The 23181-nt window shown below is 38.2% G+C and overlaps 1 protein-coding gene across 2 annotated transcripts in view; it reads left to right on the forward strand.

Moving 5' to 3' along the window:
* rsrc1 (arginine/serine-rich coiled-coil 1) overlaps positions 1-23181 on the forward strand; it is a 384446-nt gene that overhangs the window by 337537 nt on the left and 23728 nt on the right. The gene's annotated exons all lie outside the window — the stretch shown is intronic.

Consider the following 23181-nt stretch of genomic DNA (forward strand, 5'->3'; position numbering starts at 1 on the left):
AAATTATGTAATAATTTTTCCAGTGAACCAGTTAACTTTAAAGGGAGCATGAGAATTGGAGCTTCAGTGAGTTGAGTGAGAGCGCAGGAACTCGGGCTCTAGCAAGTGAAAGGCAGTGCAAAATCTGTACGTGGTGAGCTAAATACAGAATCCTCAGGTTTTCTAAATTGTGACTGTATCTGAACAGAGAAATTCACTTGTGTCAGAGTGGCAGAAGTGTACAGACCAAAATCAAGTTAATATGTCTTAAGCAAATCTGTGCATGTGTCTGAAAAAGTTAATAAGAGTTTTTGATATTGCACGGATCTTGTTGTGAGAATTTTGAATTTCATGCACTGTAGCACTACTTTTCTGGCCTCCAGCTGACCTGAAATCTAATTCCAAGGCCCATCCATTCTGCCTCTGCTGAGATGTATAACATAAGCTAACAAATTTCACGTCACATGCCACTGATAATAAACCTGATTCTGATTCTGATTCTGATAACGCTCACCACTGCATTGCTAACATCACGAAAGCTTAAACATGATGGTGAAAACCTTCCAGCTTTAAGTTAATGCAGCCTGTGCAGTCAGAAGTGGGAGAGCATAGGCAGCATTGCAAGGCTCCCAAAATGCAGGCATTCGGAGCAGGTCATCATGCCCTTTTAGCTGCAGCTCTGGGTGGCTTTCCAGGAAATGTCCCTTTGCACAGGGAAGATGCCAACTCCGTTTTCAGTTCTGTACAGGTTCCTCAATCAACCTTCATTTCATTTTCCCAAAATTGTTAATGCCTGTTAGCAATACAATGCTTGTAAGGTGGGGAGTCCATTTGAAAACTACATTCTGATGTTTGCCTTGTGATAAAACTAATACCCACTGTCCTTGAAACTGATGTTACATGAGGGCATCCAATACTGCTGTTTTTGAACAAGTACCAACAAGTTTTTTACAAACTTTTGAGAGCTTCTCTAAACTCCAGCATTGAGGCTGTTAACATCAGAATACAGGACAGTCCTGGTTATGCCTACACCATTCATGAAATGCTGCTACATATTTAGCATATACTCTTTCTCATACATTAAAACAGTTAAAAGCTGAAAGATATTTCATTAGGTTTGAAACATTTTCAGTGCCCAGAAGTCATTAAAGATGCTACACTTACCCTAATGCCAAAATGTTTATCACCACAAGAAAAAGAGTGAAAGAGTAATTGGAACAGCTGCCTGAGCTTGTACCTACCACCTGTCTTGTAAGTGGATCTCTTTGTAATAGCCACATAGGTTTCCATAGGGATGAAAGGAATATAGGACCATAGGATATAGGAGCAGAAATAGGCCATTTGGCCTGTCGAGTCTGCTCCACCATTTCATCATGGCTGATCCATTTTCCTCTCAGCCCCAATCTCCTGCTTAACTCCCTGTATCACTTTGTGTCCTGACTAATCAAGAACCTATCAAGCACAGCCTTAAATATACCCAATGACTTGACCTCCACAGCTGCCTGTGGCAACAAATTCTACAGATTCACCACACTTTGGCTAACAAAATTCCTCTTCATATTTGTTCTAAAGCAGTGGTTCCCAATGTGGGGCGTACGCCCCACAGGGGGGTAATTTGATTTTTAAGGGGGGCAATTCGAGAATGAGTTATTAACAGTGAATTTTTTCTAGTAAGTCTGTGTGAGTATGAGTGTGTGTGCGAGTTAATACGTATGTGTATATACAGTATGCATACATAAAAATACTTGTGTGTATGTACATGTGTAATTGCATATGTACTGTATATATAGTGTATCACCATCATTACAACCATCAAATGGCTTTCATAATTAAATTAATGAATTGACTGATGTAGGAAGGAACGAATGAACAAGTCCAAACGCGTAAGAAACTCGTACGAGGTCGCGCCAATGCTGCTTTTTGCAGTAGCTTTCGGTTCTTGGTGGTGTGAAGGTGTGTACATTGCGTCATCTCTTTTAAACGGTGTATCTGTCTTTGTATGCTGTAGAAACGAATCGGCATTGTTTTATTTATTTATTATTATTATTATTTTAATATCACTTTATGTTCTTTTTTTTTACAATTTCTTAGTAATTTCTTCCTCAGAACTTTAACAGTCCTTTGGTTCTTTTATTTTTCTCTTTCATGAATGCCATGTTCTTTGGAAGCTTGTTTAAACCAAGTTAATGGTCTTTTAGGCTTCCTCCAGGTGAATAGGAGTTCACTTTTTGAATAATAAGAATTATATATCACCACAGGGGGCATCAGGATTTTAGAGGTGATTAGGTGGGGCATGGCCAAAAAAAGGTTGGGAACCACTGTTCTGAAGGGTGCCCCTTTATTCTGAGGTTGTGTCCTCTGGTCCTGGACTCTCCCACATCCACTGTATCAAGGTCTTGCACCATTTGATAGTTTTCTTGAGGTCACCTCTCATTCTTTTGAATTCTAGTGAATACAGGTCCAGAGCCATCAAACACTCTTCATATGATAAGCCATTCAATCATGGAATCATTTTAATGAACCTCCTTTGAAACCCCTCCAGTGGCAGCACATCGTTTCCAAGATAATGGACCCAAAACTACTCTCAATATTCCAAGTGAGGCCTCAACAGTTCTTTATAAAGTCTCAATGTTACATCCTTACTTTTATATTTTAGTCCTCTTGAAATGAATGCTAACATCACATTTGCCTTCTTCACCACCACTCAACCTGCAAATTAACCTTTAGGAAATCCGGCAAAAGGACTCCCAAGTCCTCAGATTGGTGAATTTTCTCTCCATTCAAAAAATAGTCTATTCTTTTATTTCTATTACCAAAGTGCATAACCATACACTTCCCAATACTGTATACGATCTGAAACTTCTTTGCCCTTTCTCCTAATCTGTCAAAGTCCTTCTGTAGCATCTTTACTTTCTCAATAATACCTGCCCCTCCACCAATCTTTGTATCGTCTGCAAACTTTGCAACGTCCGCCCGGGCCGCCACCCTCCGGGGGTCGCTGAAATCCACGTTGGACAGCAGCAGGCGTATGTCCTCGGGCAGCTGCTCCAGGAATGCCTGCTCAAACATGAGGCAGGGCTTGTGACCTCCGGCCAGGGGTAGCATCTCGTTCATCAAAGCCGACGGTGGCTTGTCTCCCAAACTATCCAGGTGCAGTAAGCGGGCAGCTCGCTCGCGCCGTGAGAGTCCGAAAGTCCTTATGAGCAAGGCTTTGAATTCTGTGTATTTGCCGTCCGCTGGGGGCGACTGTATGAACTCCTCAACCTGGGCCGCTGTTTCCTGGTCGAGGGAGCTCACCACGTAGTAGTAACGTGTGGCATCCGAGGTTATCTGCCGAATGTGGAATTGGGCTTCTGCTTGCTGGAACCATTGGTGAGGTCGCAGCATCCAGAAGCTTGGCAGTTTTAACGAAACTGCATGAACAGATGCGGCGAAGAGGAGGTTTTCACGGTGGACCGACTCAAACCAGCCCATGTGGACGTGGCACAGCCGGTTGAGATTCCGGCACCGCGGCGCAGAGGCAGACCTCCCAAACAGAGTCCGACCCAGACTGTGGACATTGGGGGGTGTATCGCCGGTTCTGGGTGGGGGGGGGGTTATGTGGCAACCCACTTCCCAGCACACTCGAACCGGCTCACAAAGTGGCGCACGCCGGCATAGAGGCCGGTCCCAAAAAGGGCGCCAAGTCTGCTTCACCAGCAAGGGGGAAAGCCTGCACGCGGGACGGGACTGTGAATACACATTTCCGCCCGGGGAGGGTGGGATCAGGAAGGCTTTAAAGCGAGGCCGTGAAGTTTGAATAAATCTCTTTTGCAACTGCAGCTCACCGACTCCATGTGGTTTATTGCAGCGCTGCGTGTAGCACACCACTACAAGATCATTGCTAATACCTGCATAATCTCTTATAACCATATAACAATTACAGCACGAAAACAGGCCATCTTGACCCTTCTAGTCCGTGCCGAACGCTTACTCTCACCTAGTCCCACTGACCCGCACTCAGCCCATAACCCTCCATTCCTTTCCTGTCCATATACCTATCCAATTTTACTTTAAATGACAATACCGAATTTCTACTGGAAGCTTGTTCCACACAGCTCCCACTCTCTGAGTAAAGAAATTCCCCTTCGTGTTACCCTCAAACTTTTGCCCCCTAACTCTCAACTCATGTCCTCTTGTTTGAATCTCCCCTACTCTCAATGGAAAAAGCCTATCCACGTCAACTCTATCTATCCCCCTCATTATTTTAAATACCTCTATCAAGTCCCCCCTCAACCTTCTACGCTCCAAAGAATAAAGACCTAACTTGTTCAATCTTTCCCTGTAACTTAGGTGCTGAAACCCAGGTAACATTCTAGTAAATCTTCTCTGTATTCTCTCTTATTTTGTTGACATCTTTCCTATAATTTGGTGACCAGAACTGTACACAATACTCCAAATTTGGCCTTACCAATGCCTTGTACAATTTTAACATTACATCCCAACTCCTATATTCAATGCTCTGATTTATAAAGGCCAATATACCAAAAGCTTTCTTCACCACCCTATCCACATGAGATTCCACCTTCAGGGAACTATGTACCATTATTCCTAGATCACTCTGTTCTACTGCATTCTTCAATGCCCTACCATTTACCATGTATGTCCTATTTGGATTATTCCTACCAAAATGTAGCAACTCACACTTATCAGCATTAAACTCCATCTGCCATCATTCAGCCCACTCTTCTAACTGGCCTAAATCTCTCTGCAAACTTTAAAAACCTACTTCATTATCCACAATGCCACCTACCTTAGTATCATCTGCATACTTACTAATCCAATTTACCACCCCATCGTCCAGATCATTAATGTATATGACAAACAACATTGGACCCAGTACAGATCACTGAGGCACACCACTAGTCACCGGCCTCCAACCTGCCAAACAGTTATCCACCACTACTCTCTGGCATCATCCATCCAGCCACTGTTGAATCTATTTTACTACTTCAATATTAATACCTAATGATTGAACCTTCCTAACTAACCTTCCGTGTGGAACCTTGTCAAAGGCCTTACTGAAGTCCATATAGACAACATCCACTGCTTTACCCTTGTCAACTTTCCTCGTAACCTCTTCAAAAAATTCAATAAGGTTTGTCAAACATGGCCTTCCACGCACAAACCCATGTTGACTGTTCCTAATCAGACCCTGTCTATCCAGATAATTATATATACCATCTCTAAGAATACTTTCCATTAATTCCCACCACTGACGTCAAACTGACAGGCCTATAATTGTTAGGTTTACTCTTAGAACCCTTTTTAAACAATGGAACCACATGAGCAATACGCCAATCCTCCAGCACCATCCCCGTTTCTAATGACATTTGAAATATTCCTGTCAGAGCCCCTGCTATTTCTACACTAACTTCCCTCAAGGTCCTAGGGAATATCCTGTCAGGACCTGGAGATTTATCCACTTTTATATTCCTTAAAAGCGCCAGTACTTCCTCCTCTTTAATCGTCATAGTTTCCATAGCTTCTGTACTTGTTTCCCTTACCTTACACAATTCAATATCCTTCTCCTTAGTGAATACTGAAGAAAAGAACTTTTTCAAAATCTCCACCATCTCTTTCGGCTCCACACATAGCTGTCCACTCTGATTCTTCAAGGGACCAATTTTATCCCTCACTATCCTTTTGCTACTAATATAACTATAGAAACCTTTTGGATTCATTTTCACCTTATTTGCCAAAGCAACCTCCTATCTTCTTTTAGCTTTTCTAATTTCTTTTGTAAGATTCTTCTTACATTCTTTATATTCCTTGAGCCCCTCATTTACTCCATGCTGCCTATATTTATTGTAGATATCTCTCTTTTTCCTAACCAAGTTTCCAATATCCCTTGAAAACCATGGCTCTCTCAAACTTTTAACCTTTCCTTTCAACCTAACAGGAACATAAAGATTCTGTACCCTCAAAATCTCACCTTTAAATGATCTCCATTTCTCTATTACATCCTTCCCATAAAACATATTGTCCCAATCCACTCCTTCAAAATCCTTTCGCATCTCCTCAAATTTAGCCTTTCTCCAATCAAAAATCTTAACCCTGGGTCCAGTCCTATCCTTCTCCATAATTATATTGAAACTAATGGCATTGTGATCACTTGACCCGAAGTGCTCTCCAACACATTACTTCGTCACCTGACCTATTTCATTCCCTAACAGAAGATCCAACAGTGCCCCTTCTCTAGTTGGTACCTCTATGTATTGCTGCAAAAAACTATCCTGCACACATTTTACAAACTCCAAACCATCCATCCCTTTTACAGTATGGGCTTCCCAATCTATGTGTGGAAAATTAAAATCTCCCACAATCACAACCCTGTGCTTACCTACAAATATCTGCTATCTCCTTGCAAATTTGCTCCTCCAATTCTCGCTTCCCATTAAGTGGTCTATAATACACCCCTATAAGTGTTACTACACCTTTCCCATTCCTCAATTCCACCCAAATAGTCTCCCTAGACGAGCCCTCTAATCTATCCTGCCAGAGCACCGCTGTAATATTTTCTCTAACAGGCAACGCAACACCTCCCCCTCTTGTCCCTCCGATTCTATCACACCTGAAGCAACAAAATCCAGGAATATTTAGTTGCCAATCACACACCTCCAGCAACCATGTTTCACTAATAGCTACAACATCATATTTCCAGGTATCAATCCATGCTCTAAGCTCATCCACCTTTCTTACAATGCTCCTAGCATTAAAATAAATACATTTAAGAAATTCTTCACCTCTTTCCTCTCTGTTTATCTCTAAAAGTACAAAGAAATTTACTGTCTTCTTTTTGTTCCTTCTCCGATACATCTGTTCCTACACTCTGGTTCTTCAACCACCTCTTCCAGGACTGAGTTGTAAACCATCTGGTCCAGGTCACATATCTACCTTCAGACCCTTCAGTTTCCCAAGATCCTTCTCTTTGGTTATGGTAACTTCACATACTTCATGACCCCTAACATCTGGAGCTTCCACCATACTGCTAGTGTCTTCCACAGTGAAGACTGATACAAAATAGCATAGTTTTACAGCAGTCCAATATCCACTCTTGCCACTCTTTTACACTTCATATATCTGAAGAAATTTTTGGGTTTTTTAAATATTACTGGCTAGATAATGACATTTTTGGTTGTCTTCTGTTGGTATTTGACAGCTTCTGAATCCTCTAACTTCCCACTAATTTTTGCTCTATTATATGCTCTCTCTTAGGGTTTTATGTTGGCTTTGATGTCTCTTGTTAGCCACATCATACATGCCAATCTGTAACTGTGCTACAAGTTCATCTACCTTATTCCATATACCACGCGCGTTCAAATATAACATCTTCAGTCCTGTATTCACCCTTTTTGATTTTTGGCTGCCTTTTACATTGCAACTCATCCTGTTGACTGCAATTTTACCTATCATCATCCTCTTCTTGCTAGGAGTCTCACTACACATTGTCTTTGTTTATAAACCAACTATCTCATCCTCAGCACTATCACTCCAGTTCCCATCCCCCTGCCAAATTAGTTTAAATCCTCCTGAACAACTCTAGTAAACCTGACCACAAGGATATTGGTCCCCCTTGAGTTCAAGCGTAGCCCGTCCCTTTGTACAGGTCATACCTTCCCCAGAAAAAAGTTGTAATGATCCAGAAATCTGAACCCCTGTCCCCTGCACCACTTCCTCAGCCACGCATTCACCCACTAGATCATCCTATTCTTACCCTCACAGAGGTGTGGCACAGGCAGCAATCCAGGGTTTACTATCCTGTAGATCTTGTTTTTCAGCTTTCTATCTAGCTCCCTAAAATCTCTCTTCAGGACCTCCTCATCTTGTCTACATATGTCACCAAGTCTTCTGCCTGTTCACGCTTGCCCTTGAGAATGCCACGGACCTGATCGGAGATGTCATTGACCCTGGCACCAGGGAGGCAACATACTATCCGTGTGTCTCTATTGCTCCCATAGAATCTTGTCTCTGTTCCTTTGCCTATCAAGTCTCCGATCAACATTACAGTCCTCTTGACCTCTCTGCTCTTCTGAGCCACAGCACCAGAGACCTGATCACAGTGCCTTCCCCTTAACAATATCTAAAGTTGCATTCTTATTATTGAGAAGATTGGCCACGTATACGATGCACTGATGGTGCCTTTCCTCCCCTCCTGACAGTCACCTGTTTCTTGCAACCTAGGTGTGACTACCCCCCTGGAGCTCCTGTCAACTCTTCATTCTCCCATGTGAGTTGAAGGTCATCAAGTTGCAGTTCCAATTCCTTAACCGGTTCTCTCAGGATCTGCATCTTGGTGCACCTGGTGCAGTGTGTTTATCTGGGAGACCGGGGGACTCCCAGACTTCCTACATCCCACGCACAGTACAAAACACTGCCCCGGAGCCACTCTCACTACTCTACTCTGCCCTAACAGACCAGGTATGAACACAGAAGAACAAAAATAGAGAAATTTACCAGATGCTTTACCTCACCCGAGCCTGATCTCGCCATAGCCACTCTAAAACTGCACATTCAATAGAATGGCCATTCTACTTGCACGTGTTATTTTTATTTGCCCATCCTAATGAATCCTTCTCGTTGATTGGTCACAGCTCAGCTCAGAGAAACCGCCCCGAAGCTTTGCCTTTTAAATCTTGATCGCGGACCTGATTGAAAGGTAGCTCCTTTTATGCTCCCCCTCTTGTTGATTGTCCAATATGGTGGAATGGAAGGTGGAAATAGGACAAGAGGAGTCGAGGGGAAAAGGGGGAAATTAGGACAGGTTAGGGTGGAATAACAGTGTTGAGTAATGGAGATCCTATACCACAGAGCAGTGTGATTTGGCCTTGAGTTACTCTTAGGCTTCTGCCACAGTGATCATTGGCAGAGATACTGCTCCCTTCATCTGCCCTTCTGCAAAAGGTCAGCACTTGTTAATCCATGTAAGGGAGTATGGCAAAATCAAACTGTAACCTTAATTTCTGGTTCCTGTCTTTCTACATGAGGTGGTACCAGTTAAAAACTACACACATAAATAAAGCCAGAATTTACTGGAAACATTGAGCTAGTCAAGCAACATCTGTTTCCAGTATCTTTCATGCTTCAGCATCTGCATTTTTTTATTAGAACAACAAAGCTAATAAATTATAACCGTTTGATCCAATTTATTTTGGTAAGACATAAATGTTTATAATGTGAGTGAAATCTGATAGGGAAAGGACACCAGCTTTGAGGTGAATTGCAACAGAAAATGTCTGATCAGATTTCCTACAAGATAGAACTAATATCAGAAATGGGTGGACTTCTTCCAAATATTTACAGAAGTACTTCTGTGCATGATTTACAATTAACCATTTCATTTCCGATCCAGTTACTAAGCAATTTTCAACAATACTCAAAAAGTATGTTGAAAGTTCCTGTTTTGTTATTGAACCGCAAAAATCCGCCAGATTCTTTAGTTGGATATTTTCATACAATTTATAGGTAAATATGGTTTGAATCACATTGTACTTGCATCAAACATGAATTTCTCTTTTTTTCTTATAGTTTTCAATTCTGATAAATTGACTACTTTGCCTAAAGGGGCAGTGGAATAATCAATCACATGCAATGACTGATCTTTTCGATAATATTTAAAAGGGAGGTAACAATGATATCAGTTCTCAGATATGGGAATGAACAGCCGTGCCAATTTTATCTCTTTGCTATTTAGAAAAATAGGGAGCAACTACATAGAAAAGGCAACACACACAAAGCCGGTCAGGCAGCATCTATGGAAATGAATAGTGAGTGTTTTGAGCTGGGACCCTTCACTAATGTTTATTTCACACACCTATTCCTATTTAAAATGTGTTTTAAGTCAAAATCTTTTTGTGTTGCATTATATACTACTAGTTTCTGATGTATTATATATCCACATGAATGTTAGAGCCATTCTTTAATGTGAAACACAGGCTATCTGACGTAGGTTTGTTAGATAGTGATTGGGGTTGTCCACACGCAATAGAGAGTTTACATTTAATCTTTTTGTTTTGATGGATATGAAAGATCCCAAACTAATATTTGAACGTAGTTCTCCCTATACGTTTGGCAATATTTATCTCACTTCTAGCATACACAGTGTTGCACAAGCCCATAATATACAGTGGCATTTTACAGATATATCTATGACTCTGGATATTGTCTGAGAAAACTCCACATGGGGGTTCTTGACTCTCTAACACTTACTTCTGCTCTCTCTGTCTTGACTGTCTTATCAGGCATTTGAGGCGCTGTCCTTCCTTCGTTTCAGCTGATCGGCCACTCATTCCATGCAGGTGTTTCCTTGTGGCTGGTTGCACTGCATCTGGAATTATAGCTTGCCACATACCTCATAATCGTGATGCAACAGAACACCCTTGGGACCTTGCCACGGAAGGAAGGACATGTTAAACAGAGACGTTGAAGGCAGAATTAGAATTTTAAAAAGGCCAAGCAAAAGCAATGGAGAATTGTAAAGCAATCACAAATCCCCAAAAATTTAGATAAAACAATACCTTATGTACATAGTGTGTTTAATTATTCAGAAAAGAAGCAGAAATTTTGGGGAAAGCAAAATACCAGTGTCAAATATAACCTTTTATGTCTACCTGACAGTTATGTAAAAAAAAATCAACATTGCCAGGTTTGCTAGGGAGGTAAGAAATAGACAAGTAGAATGAGTTGTTCATTTGATGGGGAAGAAGTTATAGTTTGCTGTCAGAACTAAACATGAGTAAAAATAATATTTTTAAAAAACACTTGAAATAGAAACCATGGAAAATAGAGGAGCCTTCTTGTAAATTGTCGCAGTATTTAGTCCCAGCAATACAGGGAATTAAAAAGGATTAAAATATTTCTGGGCTTTTGATCTGCAACTCCATGTTGAAATCTGGTCATTGGACAATAAGGATCGAATCCAACTTCCGTGGATTCACACTGTGGAATCCATTACCTGAGAACTGAAGGAATATCTACATTTAAGTTACTAAATTTCTCATTATGCTAGCTGATCTATTTGTAGCATGTATTTATTCTTTCCCCCCCCCCCTTTTTTTTGAGGTTCTGGACACTTTTAAAATGGATTTAGCAAAGTAGATTTTAGACATTATTTTGTTTTTCTTTGACTGGTTACAAATAATATTCTTCTCCCAGAGCTGCAGATAATATTTAATTCCAAAAGGACTTTCTATTTAAAAATGAATTCATGGCATTTTATTACAGAATACAAAATTGATAAAGCTACCTTTTTCTTCTGTCATTGCTGTTTAAAATTTCATGCATTGTTACTGCAGTACTTCCAGCTTAATTGTTTTCAGTACATCTATACAACAAACAAATGAATGACTGGACGAAAGTGTTAACTATAATCTGCTTGAAAATCAAATTATTTGACCTCTAAGCCCTACAAAATACACTCCTGCTGGTTTGCTGTTAAATATTCAGAACCATCATGTCATGAATACAAATAGAGGACAAATTAGAATCTACAAGCGACTGACCTAGGCATTAGATTAGAGGCTAGGGGTTTGTGCTGCTTTAAATCTTTTAATTACCACAGTCCTCACTGCCAGCTGAAGGACACATGAAAATTTAGAAAATGTTGATAAAAACAGCAAGTTTTCAGCTAAAATGTGGAATATGAAGTTGGTGGTATAGGAATGCTTTAACTCAAGTTATAAAATAACTCATTAATCAATTGTAATTGAAGTTGCATGTGTTTGACAAGTAATGTATATAATCTTTTGGAAAATTATTAGTAATGGATCTTCAAAATTGAAAATGCTTAAAGAGTCCCAACATATTTATGTGGTTATACTAAATAATTTCTGTGTACCAATAAACTATCTGTCATGCAACTAAAGACTTTCTGTAAGGCAGAATAATGTGGCTGCATAATAGAATGTTTATAGAACTAATCAATTTTAAATAACATTTGATCCTGCATTACTGCTGCATTAGTACATTATCAGGGTCTATCTGGAAATGTTTTGAATGTATAATAAATATCTGAAATAATCACATGCATGCAGCAAGTTGCAGTCTCAAAAGTAGCCATTGTTATCTGAATTGTACTAGGAGAGTGTTTCTTCAGACCTACTCAGTAAAAAATTTTATGTTTACGTATGATTTGATAATATGCTGCTTTGAAGACATCTGGCAAGTTTCCAATGTCCAATAATTAATACTAGCTACCTGCACACATGTGCTTCTATAATGAGTAAAATGCACTTGAAAAATAATTAATTATATTAAGAAATTGACATGTTTCAGTTTGAATAGGTTCTATTGGGTGTATTTATGCTTTTTATGATCGGGCTGGACCTATGAATCTTCGGTGTCCTGTGTAGCATTTAGTTACTTGTGCAAATGTTATAGTTTTCAGTAGTTCCAATGAAATTATAAAATATTGTTTATGTTATAAATGTTTGTGTGCATGAATACTGCATATTCCAATTAGTTGACTAGCAGATACAAGTACCTAATAGGGTCTTGCATTCTAAAAATGTCATTTGACCTTGAGAGTGATACTCTGAGCAACCACGCTATCTACTAATGGCTATAGTGCAGGTTTCAGTGTTCTATTCTAGTGTGGAGACCTCATGCTGATTAATGCCCCGTTTATAATTGAAAAGGGTGTCAAATTTGCTTTTAAACCCTTTGTCCTTGTACCTGTCAGCTTGTGCTATCATCAGTTTACAGTATATTGCTCATGATTTTTGGAACTGGTGGCTTCAAGATGCTATGATTTTATGATCTGCTTATCCTATCCCTCAGTATATTTCCTTCCCCTTCACTGGGTACAGAGTAGGGGAAACAAAATAAAAAAGTGAAAGTGAATGTAAAATGCTCAATACTGAGATAGTAAATAAACTACTGTTAAAGGTATTACTTATGCAGATATTTATTTTATGCACGTTAATTTCTGACAGATCAGACTTCTGTACATAAGTGAAAGAGACGCAAGTTTGTAAATAATGCAGTGTTTTTAGTCATGTAGCACTTATGAGTGATGGCTAAGTATTGGTTAATGACCAGAAGGCTCCCAGCCCCAAGTCCTTTGGGACTGAGACCTACAATTTAGATTGAGTCTCAATCTGCCTGGAGTTCAAGTATACCGGTTGATTTTGAGTTATCTGCATCTGAATAAATTAGCATGCAAATTTAGTACCCCTCTGGAATACTGAATGTAGCACTTGAACACCATCAACCATATCATAAGTTTTAATCTGTCCGTCATTTACTATGAAGGAATTATTTAAGTATATCAACTTACAGTACTAATATCAAAGTTACTTCTGATCAGTATTCTGTATGTTGTAGCAATCTGGCCTCTTGAAGAATTCGAACAACTGGGTAATAAATTTGAGATAATATTTTTATTGTTGTTCCAAATTTTTCTCTTCAGTTTCTTTGACAAATAAACCATAGGAAAATCTACTATAAGGAAGTGAAACCGCAATCCAAAGCAATTTGGCCATCAGTTTTTACTCATTACAAATATCCATTCCTACTCAGCATCACCCCCAATGGCACAATGAAAAAGCGTGCTCCTTGCAGATTAAATTATGTACTCATTCCCTAATTCTACACTACATGGTACAGATTTTTTAGGGGTTTGGCTTGTTGTACAATGGCATTTTAAAAGGTATTATGTTTTGAAAGGAATTACTGTGTTACAAAATTTTTATGTTAATGACTGAAATGCCAACCAGTTATCAAAAGATTGTTAGTTAATAAGTGTTCTGCACAAACCTTCTGGAAACTCCTTCAAATAAAACAGAAATTCAAACAAAAATATGTTCAATCTATATTTCTGCAGTGACACCTAAAACTCTGGGAAAAAGTTCCACCTAATATTTTTAAACCTCCTTTTATCCTTTAAATTGTTGTTTACAAAAGGGGAGGTAGTGCATCTGTGGTGGATTGATTAGTTATGCCTGGTTTGTAACCAGCAAATCAGGGTTATGCACTCTTGGGAAATAAATTTGGCAGAAAATCAGCATGAGAAGATTTAATTATCACTTGGAGACCTTTCCCTTTTCCAAACCAGTGATCCTGAAACTGTCAGTGTTGCAGGGAAATCTGTGTAGACACCAAGTTTCGCTTCCCAATTTGTCCCTCCACATGATGATAAGCCAAGCAATTACAGGTTTATTGATTTTTCATCATGGCAAATTTTAAGTTGATATTTTCTTGAAAAGGCTAGGGTGATTAAGTGTTTCCTCTTCCTTTAGTACAAGATAGAACTGTGGCAGAATCTGATATTCGGAGCTTGACCTTTCCAGGCAGATAATGTGGTGTTTTGCCCACGTGTTAACTAGATGATTCGGGGTACAAATGTGATAGGGTATCTGCAGAGACAGTTTAATTTGCTCTATTTATATGAACAAGTCATGTGGCACACGGTTTGAAGCTTCAGTTGAATGAGCTTGAAAGTTAAGCCCACGTGGCATTGAAATGTGAATGAGTTCAGCCACTGTCTAATAGGGTTAGTGTCATAAAGAAAAGCATTGACCAGAGTCATGCTGTGGTAAGTACATGTAATAGAAATATTTCTTTATTAATATGAGTTACAACATGACAAATTAATGAATTGAAACGCTTTTTTTGACTTCTGAAAATCAAATATTTGCAATTTAAAAATATAGTGGTATCAATAAGATTTAAGAAAATCGAATGTCATCAATACAGATGATCTCACTTAGCCAAATTGGGTTATAATTAAAAGAATATATTTTAAATGTTCTGCATTTAATTTACTCTGCCGACAGTAAAACAAAAATGAAAACAATTTAATTGTGATGTTAAAATATATTTTTAAGATCTCTGCTGTCAGGTTTATTTGTTAATGTGTAGCTTAAAAACAAATTATTTTGTATATCTTTGTGAAAGAAAAAACAAGACTAGCTGAGAAGTGCAGTTAATGTTGACGTTTAGTTAACTCTAATGATCTAATGATTTAGCTGATGCTAAGCAAATAAGTATCTATATTCTCATTTATGAAGAAGTAATCAAATTAACTGCTGGAAAATGTTACTTTATTATTCACCAATCAATATTCCCCTCTGACTGCCACATTTCCCTCATACAAGGCTCAGCTGCTGCTGTTACTGCTGAATTCTTTCACATCACTTGATCCAGTGCATTCTAACACGTCACCCTCTTACGCTGTCATGTTGTATAATAGTTGTTCTTAGTTTGTTCTCAACCATGATAACCTGTCTGTACCATCTCACTCCATGTCATGCAAGCAAGCATGAACATGCTTGCAGCTCCTCTGATCCTAATTCATCGAAGTATTGTTTAGGTGCCAGAACAGCAAAATAAGCCAGAGCCTATAAGCAGTCCGGCATTGGATGATATGCCCCACTACTCATGAAATACCCTAAACGCAGCTTTGCAATCAACTGTTGCTTTTATTATACTTGTACATTGAGCAGGTGGTGCTAATCCCAGCAGCTCATGAGGGCAAACTGCTCCCTCAAGGCTGTGAGAAAGAGTTGACCCAGAACAGAGATGTCTTGCAAAGAAAGTGCAGGTAATTATTTTCTTTGCTACCTAGGTTTGGGAAGTCCTGGCAAAAACAAAAACCTGCAATTAATTGTAGTGGAACATTTTGTAAGTGATGGAACTATAGCCACAGGTTAACATTGTGAATGGGATGCCAATCATGCATGTTATTTGAATGTTATTGGACTCATCCAGGCAGGAAGTGATAAATTTAATACTCTACTACTTGGTGCCTTGTAGCTGATAGAACAAGATCACTTTTTGGAGAATATACAGATTGAGATCTGCTGTGACCCATTCATCTGGCAAAGTGAACATTCTGATCCATGTGGACTTGGCCACCTCACCTCAAATGGCTTCATTAATGCCACTGAACAGGAAGGGTAGGGTATCTTGTTGAAGATGCTCCCACAGTTGATATTAAGGTGGGGAAAGGACATTTATGAACATGGGTTTAACTGAGGCTCTTCCCTGAGAGATTCTTAAATTAATGGTCAGGTGCCGAAGCAGTTGACCTCCAGTTAATCCTCAAATATGCTTTGAAGCTGAGGGAAGTTTCACTCACCTCACCTTTGCAATTTAGTTCTTCTTAGCCTAAAGCTGCAGTGAGGAGACAGGATTTCTTGGAATTGATCAGGAGGCTTTAGAAGAAAGATGCCTTCCCTTATTTTAGATGATTGGAAGTAAATTAGTGGTGGCATTTTGGCAGATTGGGTTTATCCTGTATTCGTCAGAGAGCACATATCAGATGAGGTGAAAACCATAATGCATACTCACTCGCAACAGAAATATCAATTACTTTGCTTCTACTCACTAAAAAGCAAATCCTCAAATAAATGATGTAACAATAAATTTACCAGAGTAATGACCAATAAATGAATGACATTCATTCTAGTTATCACAAGCAATATGTAAACAGAATATGTTGACATGAATGAATCATGTCTTAGATTGAAGTGAATGTCAGTCTTGTTACATCTTGTTAAATGTATTAGCTTCTGTGTGATTGGGCATGTATTAATATGTTACAGGCCATTAAAAATGATCACTTAAATATCTTATTTATGTTCCTGCAGACAGAAAAGATGCCCTTTTCATTAGTGAAAAAGATGTTCAATTCACTCAATAGGATTAATAGACAGACTTAAAGTTCCTTGGTCCTGATGTTGTTAAAAGTCATTGAACTGATTAAAAGTTCCTAATTTTTGCACGCTATTTCTTTGAAGTGATGGTGTAGCATTGTTCACTTGAGTACGGTATATCTATCTCAGAATAATGAATTTGTTTTGACTGAATATTTCTATAATGTACATGTTTGGGTGAAGCTGGTGAGCTTTTGCCATAGAAGCGGGTAAGCTAAGATTTCTCTGTACATTTCAGCAAAAAACTGCACTCTAACATAAACTGAATATACAGAAAAATTTTACTGGTAGTCAGATATGTGGAGTTTTTAATAAGACTTCGGAGTACTTGGAGGCACATGATAAAATCAACCGAAGTCAGCATGGTTTCCTTAAGAGGAAATCTTGCCTAAAAAATCTGCTAGAATTCTTTGAGGAAATAATGGACAGGATAAAGAAAAAAGAATCAGTGAAACACACACAAAATGCTGGAGGAATTCAACAGGTCAGGCACGATCTATGGAAATGAATAAGCTGTAGACATTTTGGGTCCTCATCAGGACTCAGTGAGAATCGATTGATTTTGTTTAACTGGATTTTCAGAAGGCCTTTGACAAGATGCCACACATGAGGCTGTTACATCATGGGCTCTTACAAGGTAAGAGATATAACAGAAAAGATACTAGCATGGATGGAAGATTGGCTGACTTCCAGGAGGCAAAGAGTGGGAATAAAGGGGGCATTTTCTGGGGTTGGTATTGGGACCACTTCTTTTCACGACAGAACTTGGAAGACAGAATTGATGATTTTGTGACCTGGTTTGCAGACAATACAAAGAGTGCAAGGAATGTAGTGTTTAAGAAGCAGGGAATCTACAGAAGGACATAGATTAGGAGATTGGACTAAGACATGGCACATGACATATAATGCAGGGATGTGTATGCTCATGCACTTGGGTAGAAGGAATAAAGGCATCGACTCATTTCTAAATGGGGAGAAAATTCAGAAGTTAGTGTCCAAAGAGACAAGGGAGTCCTGGAAGATTCCCTAAAAGTTAACTTGCAGGTTGAGTCAGCAAATGCAATGTTAACATTCACTTTGAGTGGACTAGAATATAAATGCAAGGATGCAAGCTTTATAAGTCATTGATCATACCACACTGGGTATTGTATGCAGATGTGAGCCCCTTATCTAAGAAAGGATGTGTTGGTATTGGAGAGGGTCCAAACAAGGTTCACAAGAATGATCCCAGGAATGAAAGGGTTGTGCTTGAATGTGTATGAATTGCATTTGATGACTCTAGGGCCTGTACTTACTAGAGTTTAGATTGGGTGGGGGTGGGGGATCTCAATGAAACCTATTAAATTTTGAAAGGCCTAGACAGAGTGGATGTGGAGAGGATGTTTCCTAGAGTGGTTGGGGGGGGGGGGGGGGGGGAGTCTTGGACCAGAGGCACAACCTCAGAATAGAAAGACATCCCTTTAGAACAGAGATTAGGAAGAATTTCTTCAGCCAGAGAGTGGTGAATTTGTGGAATTCATTGCAACAGACAGCTGTGGAGGTCAAGCTATTGGGTATATTTAAAGCAGAGGTTGATAGTTTCTTTATTAGTGAGGCGTCAAAGGCTGTGGTGAGAAGGCAGGAGAATGAGTTTGAGAGGGATAATAAATCAGCATGATGGAATGGCGGAGCAGACTCAGTAGGTTGAATTCTGCTCCTCTGCCTTCTAGTCTTATGGTCTTAATTTAAAAAGGACATTAATTTTCCAGTTAACTGTCCATAGGGTATAATCCTGATTCCATGCCCATTTCTGCCTTCATCAGTTGGTAGCAGGTAAACCTATGAATATGCACATTCTTTCTGCTTCAAATTTGGCTCTTAAGAATGTTATTTCTAGTCTGTTTTCTGTCATGAAATACTGTTAATTATACTAGTTATCATGCTACTATTCAAATTCTTATCTGACTAGCAAATATGGTATGCAAGCCTATTGTTTAGTGAACTAGTAAATAGTTTTTTGAATATAGAATGTTTCTCTAATTTAGAGAAACATTGGTTCAACTATTAAGATATTACTTATATTTCAGAGCTATACCTGGCTCAAACTGCTACATATTTCCCAAATGTTAACTCACTTTTTGAAAAAGATTATTGGATATTTGCAGATCCATTGGTGGTAAATAAAACTTGGAGTTACTATGAATATTTTCAAGGGCCTTCTGTAATATTTTTTTTAATGAAGAAAGTTTGTTTTAGGATCCATTTATCATTTAAATATTTCAAATAATAGGAGCTTTATTTTCTTGGTAAAATTCTTTTGAGGGATGAAATCATGCTGCAAGTCTCACTTTTTTGTGCTGGATGCTTAATGAACCTAGTATTTAAAAAAAATCACTACAGATAATTTAAATTCATTTTTGAATCAGGTAATTTGCTATATTTAGTTTAAATGGTTAACTTAGTGATAATCAAGGAGTGCTCTGAAAAATTGAGAACATAGCAAAATTGGAAAATATTCTTGTGTCAGCCCAGTGTATTTTGTGCTAAGGGAAAATATGGACATTAATATTAATAAATATGCAAATAAAATAATTTACAACACACCAAGGTTTGGTTTCTAATCTTTTATTTATGTTCATTTGAACTGTACAAATGCAATTAATATAATCTCTTTGACCTCAAGGTTACTTAAATTATCCACAAAATTTTGATTGTATGCTTGTTCTTTTAACTTGCATAGAATTCATGAAACAATTGCTGGATGATACAATCAAATAATTTACAACATTGAATGAAATCAAATTTATACTACATAGTATGTTTTTTTTAAATGTGTGCTCCAAGATGTCAGACTCTCATGGCCACTTTACACTTGTGGTTTATGACATTCTTCAGAACCCAGAGATTGTGTTACATCTTTGTGGCAAACTCATGGCCATCTGTTCTGTTTTTCCAGTTAGCAAATCTCAAAACACATGTTACATAAATATGGGATACAATAGGTTGAAATGTTTAGTATAATTTTTATTTAATGAGTGAGACATGGTTTAACTCTGAAGTAATATAACTGATGGTCAGTTCTTCTGCTTTCCTAGCATCTCAGAAAGAAATTGTGATTAAATTATATCTTAGAAATTAAATTATGATAAAATATGGTGTCTTTTTTGACAGATGAGTGTCTAGGTTTCAGTTCATTTTTCTTCAAAATGTTACTTATGTGACAGGAATAAAGTATTTCTGCTAAATTCAGAATAAACTTGGATGACTATAGAAATCAAGGCTAAGAATAATGATTAAATATATATATAGGACTATTCCTGAGAAAATCTTCCTCTTGTTCTTAATTAATGCATTTTATCTTGCTTAGGTTCCATTCAGAGCAGAATTTAGAGTATTTACAGGTTTTGTTTTAATCTTATAGTTACATGTTTCCTGTTGTTATTGCTCAGGTGTTCATGCACTGAGATGCAGTCAGTTGTGCCATTTGAAAACTATGTTCAACCTTTGATTTATTTGGATTCATTTGCCCACCTTCATTTGCAGCAGAATTGACTGACCAATGCAGAATTGCAGTTTTCAAAAAAAAAAATCACAAAATGGGCCTTGATATGAAATGGTGGTCAGAAATTTGTAAGTACAATGCTTGGTTTTTGCAAGTGAAATAGATACCAGAGCCTCCACTAGATTGGCTCAAGTATGCAATTACATTCTGTAGTCTTAGTGTCACATAATATGACAGCACAGAAACAGGCTGTTTGGCCCATTAGACCATTTGTACCAGAAATGTACCATTCGTTAAAATGGTGAATGTGAAAAAGAAACCATTTTTAATTTGATTCAGTAGTAGACTGGAAGAGAATTTGGACATTTGATGTAAGCAAGTAGGTTTGGTGGCTGTTTGAGAGCACTTTGCAAAATGGTCTGCCTTGAATAAAGACATTAGGAAGCTTTTTCCCATTCAGAAAATATAGTGGAGAGGGTATTTCCTACTTGTGGGGGTGTCTAGGATTGCATAATACAGTTATTTTGTTTATACTCCAACCAATTGCCACTTTGCCCTATCCCAGTAATCTCATTCCGCCTTTTATCATAATTGACCTTTCTCACTCGCAGGAATGACCATAAAATGGAACTGGATTCACCAGCATGATGTGAGAGGATTCGAGCATACTATCACAGCTTTTTTATCAGGTGTGCCTGAAAGCCACATTCTGACACAAGGATCAATGTAGACTCAAACTTGAATACAATGTTCATACTATTTTCAATTTGTGGATCTATTTTGTTCTAGATGAATGCTATTTAGATTTGTTCCCATTACATAAAACTGACTGGACACTGACTTCAGTTTATGTTATGAGAAGTGGCCACTTACAGGCAAGCTTGTAAATTAACCACCTAAAGGAAGTTTAGCATACCTATGGATTTTGCACCCTGACTGAAAAATAAGTACATTTATTAAGATCTTGATAGCTTTGAAAAAAATTCAAGTTAGTTGAAGCCTAGCCTCTGAAATTATTAACTTCTGCATTATTCCAAATAACCAAATATAAAACTAATCATTACATTTTAGTGTTTTATGTTGATTAATTTTGTGGAGGGATTGTTCAAGTTTGCAGGAGTGACATTCAATTTGGAAAAGGTCACATTTTGCAAGTGCAATTCCTTAAGTGCTATGCCCAATGATAAGATAATATATTAAGATGTATTTCAGTTCATTAGCTTTGGTCAAAGGTCAGATTTGCTTATTCAATTACTCAGGAATATTGAAGTATATTTTATCCCAATGTGAGTGTGTAACAGTGACCTAAGCCCATGATCAGCCATAAAAGCTAAAGGCACTGACATCATGTATTACCATTAATAGAACAGTTTTATTTTTTCAGCTGCTGTGATTAATAATTAATGCTCTAAAATCTAGAACTACCTTTCAAACTTCATATTGAGTATTTGTGATCTATAATTTAAATGCATTTTCAGCAGAGTCAGCCAACTTCTGTTTTGAAAGTTGAGCTGTATCAAATTGGAAAGTACTGTATCACCTGTAAACTATGAGCAATAAGAATTTACAGAGCAAATCAGAACCATACTGGTAGTTAATTCAGTGGATAATTGATTTTAAATAATTGAGTGACTTATTGTATGATTTAATTAATTAGACTGCCACCTTCTAAGGTTTATAACTTGCATGAGGGAAACCATTTGCTATCTGAACAAAGGTTTCATTTAACAGGTACTTTGATGGAGATGACCTTTGTAGAGATAATTCATTTGTAGAATTATTGTGTTGTAATTTTAAAGTTAAAATTCCCACATTTATTTTCTGGTCAAAGAACCTCTGACCCTACTGATGAAGGAGAGAATATTTAGAGGCAAATAGAAAGAACAAAACATTGTTAAATGGAATGAATGCAGGCAGGCCTGGTGGTCAGCATAGATGCAATGGACCAAACAGCATATTTCTACACGATATATGATATACAGATGAAATACCACTAGAGCAAGCTATTTAACCAAATTGTAGTGGATTTAAGAACAGGCTGTTTTTTTAATGTTGGTATTTCTTTTCTGTCACAGATAACAGACTCTTACTGCCAGTATTTTTATGGTGCTAAAATCAACGTCCTTGTTCTGCTGCCAGAATTGCATTTTTTTTTCCTTTGGTAGAAGCACAAGGAATTGGCTCATGGGGACTGATCATAATCATCCTACAAATGGACTGAATTAAACAAAGTGAAATTCAAAAGATTTGTTTATTTTTTCCCAGAATGCTGGACAAACCATCAGTTTTAGCTGATTCTTGCAATCACCATGGGCAGCAGTCCCATCTCATACCTTAAAACACAGGCACACAATTGGAGCTGCTAACAATGTCAGGACGGTAAGGTAAATACAGCATTAGTGTGTACAGATGGGGCTTGTGGAAGTTGAAAGCCTCCCCAGTGTACATGTCATGGCCTCATTAAGCTGACTCCGCCACCTGCTGTGTACATTGTCAACCTCCTGAGGTTGCTTTAGCATCTGGCTGTGACTGTGATCTTAATCTATTGACCTGCTGATTGATCCTCGTTAAAATTAATTTTGTGGACAGGCAGGCGAAAGGTGTACAACCATCAGAATTACTGAAAGCTAAATATTAAGCACAGTATTTAGCTCCATAGCAAATGTTTTTGAACTCTGTGGGAACTGTTTCCATTCTAAAATGGTGTCTGATCCACTGTATACATTATTTATACAAATTATACCAGCACCAGATGCCATTTTGAAGAGGACATTCAGTAATATATAAGTCACCAGGGCAAACCACGTCAAGCCATCACACGGCCTGTGCTTCCAGTGTACAAGCCTCTTGCACACAAACAGGATATATGCAGCAAAAGTCATGCATTTATGTAAAGTACAGCAAATAAGTGGAAAACATCGGTATGCTGACGTAGTCCTCCTGTCTAAACCATTGAGGGAGAGGCTCCACTCCAGTGTTTCTGGTCATCTGCTGTTTTCCACACGATGTCACAGTCATAATAACACA

The sequence above is a fragment of the Hemitrygon akajei genome, chromosome 3 (assembly GCF_048418815.1).
Source record: "Hemitrygon akajei chromosome 3, sHemAka1.3, whole genome shotgun sequence".
Taxonomy (NCBI): Eukaryota; Metazoa; Chordata; class Chondrichthyes; order Myliobatiformes; family Dasyatidae; genus Hemitrygon; species Hemitrygon akajei.